Genomic DNA, 15,810 nt, shown 5'->3' on the forward strand with positions numbered 1-15,810 from the left:
ATCGATCCAAGTTGTCATCGCCATTAATTTGGAGATGAAAATGGCGGAAATGTCAATGATTTTCTTGAAATTATGCAAAAGTAGTTCACAGATGCTCTGTTCCAGAACCTGCAAGAAGCTACTATATTTTACTACGATAACAATTTTTCCTTTATGTTATCGAAAAAATTTGTAAAAGTTAGTAGATTCTTGCAGTACTGGAACAGACCAAGAAATGTAAAGGAGAATAAACAACTGCTTTTATTTTATAAAAAATTAAAAAAAAAATAAATTTTATTTAACCGAAAAATGTGTACGTGTGACTACAGACTTACTTTCTTACACACACATAAAGTGCAGTACACATTGTCAGTTTTGAATGCCGATTTTTCGCGATTATCGATAACAGTCCAACCGTCCAGCAACCTCAAAATATTTTGTGGTTGCATGATGAATGACAAAAATAAACGGCCACACTAGCAAGCACCCGCAAAGCTGTCATTCAAAACTGACAATGTGTACCCAGCTTAACCGAAAAGCAGCGAAATTTCTGTTTATTGCAATGGATTTCTTGTTTGGGGTTTTTTATTCCGATATCTATCTATCGATATTGAGTTTCTAAATAATAATCGATATTATCGATAGTGCCATAGATTTTTTGATAGCTTAATGATTAAACTAGAGCTGGCAAACCGTCGATATTCCCAATATTATAGGCCATTTAGATATGACATCATTAGCCGGATTTAGCGCATTATCAGGTTTTATTTGCTAAATCCGGCAAAAATCTACCAGATTTCCCATACAAAAATAAATCGTCGTATTGAGTGGATTTGTTTTAAATCCGGCGTAAATCCTCGTATACAACTCTGTTTTTTGCAACATGTTGCTAGAAAATACAAAAATTGCAAGCTGGCACATGAAACAAGGTAGATGCATCGGTGAATTGCTGCAATAAAAATAATTTAAAATGTCAGAATTTTTAAACAAGGCGAAAAAATTAAATTTGCTTTGATATACAAAGTTGATTTTTATCAACCAAGACTAATATTTACGATGCCTAAACGATAAAATGATTCTTTATTTGCTTATTAGTTAGCATTAGTAACATAATGCGCTAACATTTTCAATATTAAACAATTAATATGTAATGTTTTTCGAGACGAAATCAATTTACAAAAATTTCTTTTGGCGTTTCAAATTCTATAAGATGTGCTGATGCATCTACCTTGGTAATTGTGCTATGAACAAAAATCAGCTGACTGCCATTTAAATCCTCCAAAGGTATATCTAAATGCAATGAGATTTGTACTGGATTTATTAAATACAGTTGATGATTTACGGCTAGTCTAAAGTATAGTACACACTGACAAGCAAAACTGACAGTCATCGAGGTCTATTTCGTGAATATCAAAGACTAACTGACAAATTTATTTTGTAATCTCTAAATTCTACCGTATATACTGTATTTCAAACGTTTTTAGCAAAATAAAAGTTGTTACTTGCAGGAAAATTGTCCTAAAAGTACGTTGACTGTCAGTTTTGAATGATAGTGTGTACTCCCCTTAAATGCTAGAGCTGGCAAAAAATCGATAGCACTATCGATAATATCGATTATTATTTAAAAATTCAATATCGATAGATAGTTTTGCCAAGAAAATCATTGACATTTCCACCATTTTCAGCTCTGTTCCTTTACGTGCAAGAATCTTCAAGTTTTACCACTTTTTACTCGAAAAGCGTTCCTTTACTTCTGAGACCATACAATTCATATGGGAACAGTTTACAACTTTTGCCGGTTTTACCATTTTCAAAAGTAAAGGAACAGACCATTCATCTCCAAATTAATGGCGATGACAACTTAACGATAATATCGATAGCAATCGATATTTTAAAACATTATATCGAAAATATCTAATGTTGACAATATCGATGATTTGCCAGCTCTACTAAATGCACTATTATAGCCCATTTAGATATGACTTCATTAGCCGGATTCAGCACATTATCAGGTTTTATTTGCTAAATCCAGCCAAAATCTACCAGATTTCCCATACAAAAATAAATTCTTCTATTGAGTGGATTTGTTTTAAATCTGGCATAAATCCTCGAATACAACTCTGTTTTTTGCAACATGTTGCTAGAAGCTTTGTTCCTTTACGTGCAAGAATCTTCAAGTTTGCCACTTTTTACTCGAAAAGCGTTCCTTTACTTTTGACACCATGCAATTCATATGGGGGCAGTTTACAACTTTTACTACTTTTGCCGGTTTTACCATTTTCAAAAGTAAAGGAACAGACCACGAAAATACAAAAAGTTCCAAGCTGGTACAATAAACAAGGTAGATGCATCGGTGAATTGCTACACTAAAAATAATTTAAAATGTAAACATTTGGAAATAAGGCGGAAAAATTAAATTTATTTTGATGTACAAAGTTGATTTTAATCAACCAAGACTAACCGCCTGTTCATGTATGTCGCACGGAAACCTGTACGAAAGGAAAGCAGTCACTCGCTTCCGTCTAAAAATGCGTTCATGTATTTCGCAAACTATCGTGCGACTGCCGTTACGTATCCTATGCGAAATACTACTAATTTGAATGTACATTTGTACAACTATGTTCCATAAATGAGAGCCAAATGAGAAATGAAAACAAAATCCACATATACATACAAATGTTGGAATATGTGTGATTTGTTTTGTTCGAAAAATAAAATGTGTCGGTATTTTGAATTATTTTATTTAATTGATTTCTTCACAATAATGAATGAAAGCGCCATTGAAACGTATCTGTAAAATTTTTATTTTGTTTCAAGAATGTGTTGCATAAATTTGTTTTAAGATTTTCGGTGTTATTCGCGAGTTTACGTTCTACTCGGCAGCTACAAAGCAAGTGAGTGATTTTGACATTCTCTTTCTATAAGAGACAGTCCTTTCGAAATACATAAACCCAAATTTAATAGAAAAGTGTACGTTTACGTGTTATTTCGTAGGGCTTGTCGGTCGCATAGATTTTCGTTTCGAAGGTGTTTACATGAACAGAAAATGATTTTTTTCCACTTCCGAAGCGCAAGAAACCTTTCGGTCGACATACATGAACAGGCTGTCATATTTACGATGTCTAAACGATAAAAATAATTCGTTTATTTATTTTAGATGCGCAAACTAGGATAAAATAATTCTTTATTTGCTCTTTAGTTAGCATTAGTAGCATAATGTGCTAACATTTTCAGTATTAAACAATAAATTTGCAATTTGACGTATGTTTTTTGTAACGAATTCAGTTTGCAAAGCATTCTTTTGACTTTTCAAATTCGATCAGTTAGGCTGATGCATCTACCTTGGTAACTGTGCTATGAACAAAAATCAACTGACTGCCATTTAAATCCTCCAAAATGTACATCTAAATGCAATGAGATTTGTACTGGATTTTTTAAATCCAGTCGAGGATTTATGGCTAGTCTAATACGGCGTTTAGATTATAGTTTTTTTGCAGGGTTAACCTTCTTTATGAGGATTTATTTGAAGTATACACAATGGAAATGACATTTGAAACCCAGACCCACTTGGTTAACCCGGTTATATGTAAACGGCCTATAACAGCGTGTTTTTGTAAAAATGCTTGCCGTTCGTATTAAAACGAATACGTTCAAAATTTGGTTCTTGTAAAATTTTACGAACCATTCGTTTTTATCTAAAAGCTTTCGTCTATTTCGGAAAAGCTTTTATATTTCAGGGTTTCCATAATGCTTATTTTGTGAATTTTGCATCTGCATCAGTGCGTAATATGTGTTGCTTGATGGCGATAAACAGATGACAAACAAAAAGGCAGACAAAAATGTAAACAAATTTGCCAAAAAATAATTCACATAATATGAAGAATCGGCGATACTTCTTCTTTTGTTCTTCTGTGAAATTAAATAAAATGAGATTTCCCTCCAGTTTTCATGTGTTTTGTGTCATTTATTACTCAAATAATTCAGTTTTCATTCATAACGATGGGTCTTTTCCATTCGTTTATTTCTGACGTATTCTTTCGTCTGATTTTGTTAGGAAGCCCAAAAAAATTATGAAAATGAAAAGCTTTCATTTGTTTGTCACACGAATACAAACGTCATTCGCTATGAAAACCAAATTGTGTCTTCGTTCATGAAATCGACGAACGAATGGGCAAAAACTTTTTACAAAAACACGCTGTTAAACGCAATTTACACTTGCACTGATTTATAAAACATGCGTAATTTAAGTTGTCATTTCCATAGATTATCTGTCAAATAAATGACGTAAATTCCCAAAACACCTGTTTTAAATGCAAGTGTAAAATGCCTCTAAATGAACTATTAAGCTGGGTACACATTGTCAGTTTTGAATGACGATTTTTTGCAATTATCGATAACTGTCCAGTCAAAACTGATCGTGTGTACCCCACTTAAAGGAGAATATACAACTGCTTTTATTTTATAAAAAATGTAAAAACTACATTTTATATTACCGAAAAATGTTTTCATGTGACTACGGACTTATTTTTTACACACACATAACCAAAAAGTAGCGAAATTTCTATTTATTTCAATGGATTTCAGGTTAGTCCCAATTTACATTAGGCGAGTTTACTTGCGGCAATTGTCAGTTTGATGGAGAGAGAGGTGAGGTATATGGTAACCCTTTGCCTCTTAACACCCTCTCTCACCCACAAACTGACAATTGCCGCAAGTAAACTCGCCTAATGTAAATTGGGACTTAGGGGGTTTTATTCCGATAGGCAAAACTATCTGGCGATATTGAATTTTTAAATAGTAATCGATATTGTCGGTAGTAGAGTTGGGCAATATAGTTCCTGGAGCGGATCGATCTTTCTAGTTCCTTTTGCCAAAAGGAACTAGTTCCTTAATATAGTTCCATAGTTCCAAATAGTTCCGACATCGATATAGTTCAATGAATCTTTCTCTTTCATCGTTTTTTGACCGTGTTTAGACATTCAAACTGGAAAGAAAAATTTTCTTCTCAATTTCTTTTAAAATTTCCTTGTTGTTTAGACACGGAAATCAAGTTTGTGTCAATTTTATAATTTTTCTTATTCTTCTTCACACTCATTTTCTCATTGCGCCGTTCAAAAACAAAGCCAAGGCAAAATTGTAATGAAAAGTAAAAATGGACGTGTGTGATAAACAATTAATTATTAAAGGAACCCTTGAATTGCATTTAAATTTTGATATTTCCACTTATTTCGAATTCTTTTAGCTTAAAAAAAATAGATTTTCCTCCAAATGGTTTTTTTTTCAATTGTATCCGCTGTTGCGTGTTTCTCGACAGAGAAAATAAAATGAAAGAAAATGCAAAAACAAATCTGCAGCCAACTTCAGGTTGTATACGAAGAAATACGAAACAAAACAGAATTTGCCAGTACAGAGGTGTGTGTACCCCCTCTTATTCCTCTCTACTCCCTCGCCCATAAACTCAATTTTCTTTCCCATCAACTTTCCCTGTATAAACAGGGACTTTCTACTTCCTTCGTTCCAAATAGCTCCGAGATCGATATAGTTCAATGCATCTTTCTCGTTCCTCGTTCTTTTTATTTCCTTCATTCCAAATAGTTCCGTGAATGAAGTAGTTTAACGAATCTTTCTCTTTCTTTTTGTTTTCATCTTTTGGTGGATTAATTGACATACAAATAAATAAATTGCAGCAATGTAACGAGGATGTGATTTAGTTTATTTAACAATGTGGCCGCATCTGAATGATGAAGGAACCGAACGTGAAAGATCGAAAAAGAAAATGAATTATATAAATGAAAGGAATTATATGCACGGCTGGAGCTGGAACTATATGAATTAAAGGAACTATATAAATGAAAGAGCCGGATATAGTTCCAATAGTTCCTTGTCCGGAATAGTTCCTTGGAACTAGTTCGTTCCGGAACTACACAACTCTAGTCGGTAGTTCTATCGATTTTTTACCAGCTCTACAAGAAGCTACTACCAAGACATACAATGGTAAAGATCCAAAGGCACTTGTACTGATCTTTTTCTATGAATTCACTTATGAATTTTACAAGAGAGCGCGCAGCTAGGATGCACTCCATTTTGCTTCTTGGAGTTTTGGAACAGACCAAGACAAACAAAAAATAATAGGTCTGTTCGACAACCCAAAAGTTTGTACAAGTTTGAACAAACTTTTAAAAAATGCTGTTCGATAACAAATTTGACCAGGAAACGGGAAGTGAGAAGTTGTTGCATGTACTTGCAAGAACTTACAAATACTTTTTACTTGCGAAGACGCCGAACAGATCTAATAATAAAAAATATGTACATATATAAACAATGTGTTGTTTTAAAACGTCCCATTTTTCGTATTTTCTTTGCATTAACATTATTAAATAAATTAAGTATATGGTCTGTACTAGTACGGTTACATAAGAGTTTTTTGCCTGGTTAACACACTTCATGAGGATTTATTTGACGTTTGCGCTATGGAATTGACATTTGAAATACAAACCCACTGGGTTAATCCGGTGTAACCGGGGTATTCCAGAAATGCAAGAATCTACCCATTTTTGTTTTTTCGATAACATAAAGGAAAAATTGTTATCGTAGTAATATGGCCTGTTCCAGAACTGGAAGAATCTACTAATTTGTACTATTTTTTCCGATAACACAAAGGAGAAATTTTCATCGTAGTAAAAAATAGTAGCTTCTTGCAGGTTCTGGAACAGAGCATATAAGCTACCCAGAAAAAACGTTTGCATCCGCCCAGCAAAAAATTTTGGAAGTTGTGCATGTGGAGTTATGATTTCACAACATCCTTCGATGCAGTCCACACGGAGTTATGAAAAATGACTCCGTTGGATACAATTTATAAGCAGTTGCTTTAGAGATCCCTACAAAAAAAAAAACAGTTGGTTGATCCCTACCCGCCGCTGGAGATATCATTTATTCCAAAAATAAGAGGGAGTGTATACATTTCTAAGAATTTGTTATAAAAAATGGAATAAAACCTTAAGTTGCGAATATTTTTGTGGTAGTTCACGAGACGGAAATTTTTAATGGAGTGGAGTGCAGTTGGATTGAATGTCGAAAGCCGAACTAGTGATGGGAAGGTTTGGATTAATTGGAGAACAGAGAAAAATTGTGTTCCAGAACTAAAAAGTTTTTACAAGTTTTACGACTTTTACACATTTTTTACCAGTAAGCGTTCCCGTACGCCAAAAAGTAGTAAAAGATTCAATTCTCCTTAACCAAAAATGGCGCTGAAAGCGCTCTCTTTAAAAACTTTTTGCTCGACAATTTTGAGCGTGTAAAAAATAATAACGCGGCTGCCGCCTTCTAATTGGCTGATATGCCGACTGTGACATATGTTCCAGATTTTTTGGTATGTGTATCTCATTTTTCACAGATTTCTCTTTTACTACCTTTACCATTAAAAAATGCGGGAACAAAGCAAACGGAAACTCTAATGTGATTGAATTTATTGGAAACTTTTTTGAATTCAACAAACACATAACTAGGCGTTTACACCAGACAGTTTGTCTTCAAATACAACTCTGATTTACTAACACATACATATATTTGTCGTTTGTCTCCCAGCTGTCCATCATTTTTTCACAGACAGCCGTGTTAACTAATTTTTGACATTTTTGCAAAATTAAGTGAGATAGCAATTGAAATGTGTTGAAAACAAACGAAAAGGAACAAAAACAAAATGTGTGAACGGAAAACAAAAATAAATCGACGATTTTCATTCGTAATTTTACAACTGTTTTTGCAGTTGTCTGGACGCATGGCACAATTACCCAGGTAGTGGCATCGTAAAATTTTGAATATGTTATGTCAAAACTTTCTTTATGTTGTTGGGGAAATTACAACAAAATTAATTTTTTTATAAAGGGATTTGACTTTTCATATTCAATCAGCTGGTGTGATACCACTACCTGTAGTGGGATTCTGTAACTCATTTTTGCTGTTATCGATAATTGTCGGTAAAATTAAAACGATTATAATTTCGATAATTAACGAAATTTTTCGGTAAGTTAACGATGAATAAAAAGTAGTCGCTAGTCTAGAGCTGGCAAACCATCGATATTCCCAACATTAGATATTTTCGATATAATAGTTTAAAATATCGATTACTATCGATATTATCGGTAAGCTATCAACACTATTAATTTGGAGATGAAAATGGCGGATATGTCAATGCTTTTCTTGACATTTTGCACAAGTAGTTCACAGAAATGCAAAGGAGAATAACAAATTGCTTTTATCTTATAAAAATATTAAAAAAATACATTTTACCTATCCGAAAAACATGTACGTGTGACTACAGGGGCCTAATTACGACATTCGATTCGATCGAGTATTTGCTCGAGAATGAAAAAATCAAACTATGAAAACCTATTCGCGCCATTTACTAAGGTATATGCATTAGAAATTTGTTACATCAAAGTCAAAAAGTTTTACAAAAATAAATAATTTCGTAGAGTTTTCTAGCACATCTTCATTCCGAAAGTATTATTCAACGATTTCAACAAATATTTACATTTTTTCGATAATAATTTTGCTTTTTTAGTTTTTGCTTTAAAATAAACAAATTTTTTACCATCTACCTTCTTAGTTTTCTTTGGAGAGCACAAAGGTGTTCATAGCTCGATTTTTTCATTCACGAGCAAATTCTCGATCGAATCGAATGTCGTAATTAGGCCCCAGGCTTATTTTCTCACACATACAAAACCGAAAAGCAGCGAAATTTCCATTTATTTTAATGAGTTTTGGGTTGGGTGGTTTTGTTCCGATAATATCGATAGACAAAACTATCTATCGATATTTAATTTTTAAAAAACAATCGATTTTATCGATAGTGCCATCGATTTTTTGCCAGCTCTACGCTAGTCTCTACCGACACAAACAGTGATGACAACTTTTCTTTATGTTTTTAATCATCATTTTGCGATTTCATTTTACCGATTTTTGTCGGTAACAGCAAAAATGAGTTACAGAATCCCACTACTGGTAGTTCTGCCATGTCTGGACGCCTACTTCACACAGACATGTTTTGGGTTTTTGACAATCAATACATGAACTCAACTGTTTTGTGATTTGTAAACGCAGCGTAAAATATAACAAGATGGGACATTTCCATTGCTACTATATATCAGCAGATGGCGCTGGAGGTCTAACATAATTGGCCTGTTCCCGTACATTATAAAGTGGTAAAAGTCGTAAACGATTTTCATATAAATTTTGTGTACGGGAACGCAAAATGTGTAAAAGTGGTAAAAATTGTAAAAACTTTTTAGTTCTGGAACAGAGCTAATGTTATGTTCCAATATGGTGACATGAATTTATGTTATAATATGCTCTGTTCCAGAACCTGCAAGAAGCTACTATTTTTTACTACGATAACATTTTTTCCTTTGTGTTATCTACAAAAAAAGTAAAAATTAGTTGATTCTTGTAGTACTGGAACAGACCACTTGTTTTTGTTGCCGTCGTGTTCTGTTAGTTGTCTGTTATACACAAACACCATCTATGGTATAATAGTAAAATTGAACTGCATTATGCACTATGTTAGTGTTGGGCAATCTCGTTCATTGAGCGGATCGATCTTTTTCATTCCGTTCATCAAAAAGATCCGGGTCCTTCACTTCGTTCGTTGGCTCTTTTTCATTCGACAAAACATTTTAGTCCATCATTTTCTTTTAAAAATCGTTCATGGTTCCTCTTCTTTACTTTGATTGTTTTGTGTGTGTCAGTTTGTGCTGCTTGCGTTAACGCAGCTTGTGTGAGTTTTCTGAACGTGGTGGTGGTGATTTTGAAAGAAGCAAAAAGAACCAGAGAAGCTAAAATAACGAGATGAACGATATGATCTACTGAACGATATGACCTATTGAACGATATCAGCTATCTGAACCATTGATTGTGTTGTGTGTGATAATTTGTGATGCTTGTGCTAACGCAGCGTGTGTGAGTTTGTTTGTGTGCATAAAACTGGAGTTGGTTTTCTGAACGTGGTGGTGGTTTTGAATATGAACGAAAAAAGCTAAAAGAACGAGATGAACGATATGATTTACTGAACGATATGAGCTAACTGAATCATTGTTGTTTTTTGTGTGCAAATTTGTGATGCTTGCGCTAACGCAGCTTGCGTAAGTAGATTTTTTGTGTAAAACTAATTATGGTGGTTCTGCTGCAAATTTTGTAAGCAGCAATGCTTGGCCATCAGAGATCTAAATGAACGACATAAACGAATGTGCTGGATACGGATCCGTTCGTTCTTTTCACGGAATCGTTCCTTTGAGCCGGTTCGTTCATGAACGACACAACTCTACACTATGTCCAATCTTTACAGTTCTATGTCTTTGAATTCAAAAGCCATTCACTGAAGAATGATAGCAAAAAATGTCTTATCTTGTTGTATTTATGTATATACATGAAAAAGGTGGCAACAGTTGAACATACAAGACGTATTTTTTTAACCAAAAAATATTACCAAATTATATTGAGTTTTCAAACATCAAACAAACGCACAGGCATCCTTATTGCATTGTTTTGCAATGGAGGAACCTGATCCTCGCCCTCCTGATATGGATTTTGATTGCGCGGAAGTAATTACGCAAACATCAAATATCCCTATTAGGGTTATGACTTTTTTACAACCTCATATCCCTGTATCATAGCGTGATGAGTTTTGCCATAAGATTACATAAAATCTTAATTTTAAGGTGATTCGGTGAAAAAACCTCACGCACAAAATGATTTTAAAATTTGAATTTATCAAAAGCTTCGTTCCCGTACTTTTTAATGGTAAAACTCGTAAAAGAGAGAACTGCAAAAAATTTGTTATCACACACAAGTTTTTTGAAATAGTTCGGGAACGGAAAAATGGAAAATACGTCAAAAAAAACTGGAACAAATGTCAAAGTCGGCGTATCAGCCAATCAGACGCCGGCAACCATGTTACTATTTTTTTACTCGACCAAATTTGTCGTGTAAAAAGTTTTTTAGAGAGCGTCATTCAGCGCCTTTTTTGTTTAAAGAGAAGTGAACATTTTACAACTTTTTTGTGTACGGGAACGCTTTTTCGAGTAAAATGTGTAAAAGTCGTAAAAATTGTAAAAACTTTTTAGTTCTGGAACACAGCTAAAATTATGGACAATTTTTTGAAGTCACTGAAAACAGATATATAATTGAAAATAAACTTTAGTGCCACATGAGATAATTAAAATGACATAAAGTTTATTTCTCACTATTTTTCTTCAATTCTGAGAATCGTAAAAATGTCGTAAACGCTTTTATTCAAAAATATAATTTTTTAACAAAAAACAAAAAATTTAAAATATTTTCAAAGTGACTTTTTTCGCGACTTTTTTAAATTTGAATGAAATAAACGTTATTATAGTTATTAGTAGGCTTATATTTATTCATTCGTGCAACAAAAAATAATTTTTTGAAAAAATTTTTTTTTTCATTTCATATATTTTTTCAAAAAAATATTTTTTTAAAATCTATTTGTGCGTGAACTTTTTTTATATTTCAATGGAATAAACGATAGCATAGTGATTAATAGGCAAAAATTCATTCATCCCTGCTACAGGAAATCATTTTTGAGGAAAAATGTCAAAAAGTCATAACCCTAATGCCTATACCGGCACTGGCAAATGCAATAACCACACAAACAAAAACAATAAAACAAAATGAGCGCAAACGACAACGGCTAGACGTTGCAATGTCTTCTAGAAATGTAGACGTTTCTGATATTAATGCAAGGATAAAGAACTTTGTCCCGCAAGATCAGAATGAATATGGTATTCTTGGTGCTTTGGCTGACATCGACATAGATGTTTCACCCCCTCTCAGCAATTCCGTTCCAAACAAGCCCAAGGATGTGAGCTCAAAAACTAAAACCAAACCTTCATGGTGTCCGCCTATTTTTGTCTTTAATGTTAATATTACGACATTGGCTGATGGATTAAGATCGTCATTACCTGAATCTGCATTCACAATTAGGAATGTAAATAAAAACAAAAGCAAAATATACTTCACTGATCCAAGTGTACATGCCTCAATGATGGCCTATTTAAAAGACAAGAATATTCATTCCTATTCTTATACACCGAAGGAGCTTAAACAGACTTCCTTAATTCTTCGTGGTCTGTATGATCATGCTTCTCCTGAGCAAGTGAAGCAAGAGCTGAATATACTTCTGCCAAACACCGTTTCTAATGTAACAAAATATAAAACTCCTTGGTCTATTAAAAATAAAAAAGGACACAGGTCTCATGTTGGTTTCCTTACACCCAGGAAAGAAATTCGGTGAAGTTACTCACATCAATGAAATTTTTAGCCAAAAGGTTTACTGGGAGAAACCCAAAAAGAAAAGTGCTGATCTACAATGTTTCAGATGTCAGCGGTGGGGACACGTTTCCCGTAATTGTAATTCATCGTACAAATGTGTAAAATGTGACCAAACACACCTTCCTGATGAATGCCAAAGAACGAGTTCCGGCACGACTGAATCATTTTGCGTCAATTGCGGTAAGCACGGGCATCCAGCGAATTTCAGAGGCTGTCCCGCCTACAAAAAATATGCTCAAGCCAAGAAAAACAAGGTGACCAAAGTCCTTGAAGATAAAGCGACAGCTCAAAGAAATGTATCCCAAATATTTAACGCCGGCAAGATCTCTCCTGGCAAATCTTTCTCTAGTATGTTTAGAAACGAAAACAATAAACAATCGGCAACTAAACCAAGACCACAATTCATTGAGCAGTTTTTAGAGCTTGCAAACTTTTTCATGGAACCGGAAGAACTCTCTCTGGAAGACGAAATCAAGTTGTTCTTAGCAAAGTTGTTCTTAGAAAGCAATTTCAAAAGCTTCTGTCAAAAGTAAGATCTAATTATGGACCATAGATCTGTAAACTTTCTTACATTCAACTTTAGATCCCTAGTTGAAAAAAGTCGGCAAGTAGAGCTAACTAACATGCTTCATGCTTACAACATCGATATCGCATTTGTTCAAGAATGTCATTTAAGAAGAAATAAATTTGTAAAGATTAATGGGTACAACTTTATTTATGATAATTCTCCACTTGGTGTTGCTGTTCTCATTAGAAAATCAATTCAATTTCAACGAATTCCCACTGGAGACATTGGTTTAAAAACATTTTTTATCCAAATTGAAATGCGTTCCAACGGCTCACTCAAGAAATATCTGGTTGGATCTGCATATATTCCCTGCAGCTTTCCTGCTCAAAGACTAGAGTCGGATCTGAACAAATTAATTCAACTGGCCAGCAACTTCGACGGTTTTGTCATTGGCGGCGATTTAAATTCAAAAAGCCCATCATGGGGCGACATCTATGAAAATACAAACGGAAGAGTTCTGGTTTCATGGCTCGACGATAATTCGATGGAGGTCATCAGGATATGTGATTCGAGTCCTTCTTATCCGAATGGTCCATCTTTTTTAGACCATTTCTTAATCAGTACTCATCTAGTGGATACTTCAAACCAGAACTACTCTATATCCACTAAACCGACATTTTCGGATCATTTCCCTATCAAGTTGGAGTTAAAATTCGAACACCCTCATATATCTTTGAATCCTCCCCAATGTTTTACATCGTACAAAAACACTAATTGGGATAACTTTTGTCAAGATCTAGACGTAATTTCTCGTCAATTAATGCCGTCACATTGCAGAAACCTGGAAAATGAAGAAATTGATTGCATAATTAACAACTTTAATCAAAGATTTGAGGATGTTCATAGCTCACATTCAGAAAAAATTGAGTTGAGGGATGGAAAATTGCCTCTTTCTGACAGAGTACGTTTTTTCTGAAGATCAAACATCAGTGGCAGAGAGATCTCAAAAAAAATTTTTCATCGCTACGGCAACAGAACAACCCGTGAGTATGCCATTCTCTCGAAACAAATACAGCTTTTGAAAGTAATTATTAAAGAGCTTATTAATATTGAAATTTCGGAAACTTTCAACAGACTGAAAAAAATTAAACCAAGTCCTTCAGCATTCAAGGAAATAGCAAAAATCACTGGAAAATCCAAGTCCCCCATCTGCAGTAAAATACAGGTCGGAGATAATACAATAACAAATAGTTCAGACATTGCTCTTAATTTTCAAAACTTTTATTCATCAATTTTTGAAGAAACGTTGCCCGTACTTCCTGTTCATGATCTTAATTCTAGAGTGTCATCGTGTGTAAATTCAACTTCTCCGCACATTTACTCCTTTGATGAAGCTTATAACGCTCTGGATAATCCAGATTCATACCATTTCGTTTCACCTGAAAAGATAAAATGTATAATTGGCAATGTAAATGCAAAAAAAAAAATCTTATGGCCCTGATGGAATCTCCAATTTCATCATCAGGAGATTTCCGGATTCCACAATAAATCTACTTACCTGCATCTTCAATAATTGTATTAACAATGGGTATTTTCCCTCACAGTGGAAGATCGCCAAATTGATCCCAATTAAAAAAAGGCCGCCACCGATAGTATGGACAACTTCCGTCCCATCTCTCTTCTATCAAACATAGGGAAATTATTTGAACTGGCCCTAAAAGAAAAGATTGAAAATGAATTTCCACTTGATCTAATTTCTAATTTCCAATTTGGTTTTAAGAGAGGTCACTCTACTCAGCATGCCCTACTTAAATTCCACAATGACATTACGTCGAAATTAAACAACCAAGAATGCACGGTCGCCATATCGCTGGACATTCAGAAAGCGTTTGACTCAGTATGCCACATCGGAGTCTTATACAAATTAATTGACATTGGCATTGATCCTTTTATTGTAAAAATAATGCAGAGTTTCTTCACGTCAAGACAATTTATGGTGCAAATTAAAGATACGTGCTCCTCGTTGGGAGATGTAAAAAGTGGTGTCCCGCAGGGCAGTATCTTAGCGTCATTTTTATTCACGATTTCCCGCATGTCTCTCACCATTCAAAAGCCATCTTATTCGCAGATGACTGTCTCATCTACGCACATAACTCATCGCCATCTTGTGCCCTAAACTATGCGTCAACTCACCTCAACATCATCAACGACTATTACAAGCGTTGGGGAATACAAATTAATGCTGCCAAATCCGTCGGGATATGTATTCGGAATGCATCTGGGAAATGCCCCAGGTATGTAGTACCAGAGAGCAAAACGCTGAGTTTGCAACTGGAGGGAGTAGACATTCCCTTCAAAACATCCATGAAATACTTAGGCATCAACTTCAACAATCTGCTTAAGTTCAACGTCCACGCGCGATCTAACATAATAAAAGCAAAGAAAATTCTGGGGAAGTTTTCATATATTCTAAATAGCAAATATTTACCACAGAACACCAAACTGTTGCTATATAAAGTGGCCATACGATCCATCCTTATATATGGTTTTCCAATCTGGTTTACTATTTCTCCCATAGTTGCCAATGAATTGGAAATACTCGACAGAAAGGTTTTAAGAAAATGCATCAATAAAAACTTTGAAAATCAGCATAAAAGATACTCCAATACTTACATTTATAACTCTGCAGGTGTTATACCTTTCTATAAGTATGCTCTTCACCACCATAGAAAGTTTACCATACCACCATAGAAACGCTGGCTGCGCACTAGAACTCCCTAATGAGCGCAATATATGAATTGGAATATGACACTTCATGGAATAATTCGCCTTACCTATCATCAGTAGGCATATTGAATGAGGACCCGCTGGATAATGATGATTATATTATGCCACATTTTTTCACCACCGCACTGCCTGGTTCCCATAGAGGATAATTTTTAATTTCTGTGATTAAAAAAAAAAAAAAAAAACTA

The 15,810-nt window shown here is 34.3% G+C and overlaps 1 long non-coding RNA gene across 1 annotated transcript; it reads right to left on the reverse strand.

Moving 5' to 3' along the window:
* Positions 1-13,013: 13,013 nt before the first annotated feature.
* Positions 13,014-15,539, reverse strand: LOC141388635 (uncharacterized). Its single transcript, XR_012408908.1, has 6 exons — positions 15,509-15,539; positions 15,324-15,433; positions 15,029-15,257; positions 14,394-14,549; positions 13,747-14,274; positions 13,014-13,676 (listed from the first exon to the last, which is right to left on the reverse strand). It is a non-coding gene; the product is annotated as an uncharacterized lncRNA (long non-coding RNA).
* Between the last annotated feature and the right edge of the window lie 271 nt (positions 15,540-15,810).

The sequence above is a fragment of the Musca autumnalis genome, unplaced genomic scaffold (genome assembly GCF_047663935.1).
Source record: "Musca autumnalis isolate F117 unplaced genomic scaffold, ASM4766393v1 scaffold_1, whole genome shotgun sequence".
Taxonomy (NCBI): Eukaryota; Metazoa; Arthropoda; class Insecta; order Diptera; family Muscidae; genus Musca; species Musca autumnalis.